Below are 1,072 nucleotides of genomic sequence, written 5' to 3' on the forward strand. Positions count from 1 at the left end.
AACCCAGTGTGCAGTACAAACCATGCGGTGCGTAACAGCCACTCGTACGGTTACTATAAGTAGCCATAATGGAAATCGACAAAGGCTGATTAGTGTTTGTAATGTGTGTGTGTTGACTTAGTGAGAACCGAAAGTGCAATGACTACATCGCGTCCTTCTGTCGTGTTATGTACAAGGACGTCATTAAGCGTTGAGTGTGTGTGTGTTTTCTTTCTCTTTTTGGGGGTGACAGCTGCGTGAGTTGGGGGAGTTTTACCTTTTTATTCGGTTATCTTGTTATACACTTCCGCAACTCTTTCTCTTTTTTAGTCTACTTTAATTTCTACCTATTATTGTTTATTCGTGCACGCGTGCGTGTGTGGGGGGGGGGGGGCGCGTGCGCGCGCGTTTGTATGTATGCGTGTGGTAGCTACTGACAACTCTATGAATGTTCAGCAATGCTTCGATATGTAAGAGGTAAAAAAAACACTGTTATTTTTAGAAAACAACTTCGGTTAAATAAAACTTCTTTACCTAGCTCTCTTCTTAGTTAAATGCCATGACAATGTTCTGTATAACGCCCACAGTTATTAACAAGAAGAGATACAGTAAATGTATCTCGGTATCCAGTGAGGAACTAAGCATTCTGAATCTTCTTTCCTGTGCAGGTCTGAAGCCACTGATATCAGCAAGGTATGCCTTAGTAGAACATTTTAGAGATATTCATTTTGCATATCAAAAGTAAAACAAATATCAACGATCAACGTCGATTGCTCAAACACACCCTATTATCTAATTTTCGTAAAGAAAAAAAAATAGATAAAAATAATAATAAACTCAGATTAGTCTTAGCACAAAATCAAGGTCATGCCAATTATTCAACTAACTGTTTTTTCTCTTTTTTACACACGGGGTACAGAATAAGAAACTAAAAACTAAAGATTGAAGTTTTCTTTTGTTGGTGCATATCTGAAACCATTGATATAAAGTAAAGGTAAGTTTTGGTAGAACATTTCAAAGGTTAAAATTTTTCATAGCAAAAGTAAAACAAATATCACTAACCAAAATCGACTGTCAAATATTAGTAAATTAG

Source organism: Penaeus monodon, chromosome 24, assembly GCF_015228065.2.
Source record: "Penaeus monodon isolate SGIC_2016 chromosome 24, NSTDA_Pmon_1, whole genome shotgun sequence".
NCBI classification, from domain to species: Eukaryota; Metazoa; Arthropoda; class Malacostraca; order Decapoda; family Penaeidae; genus Penaeus; species Penaeus monodon.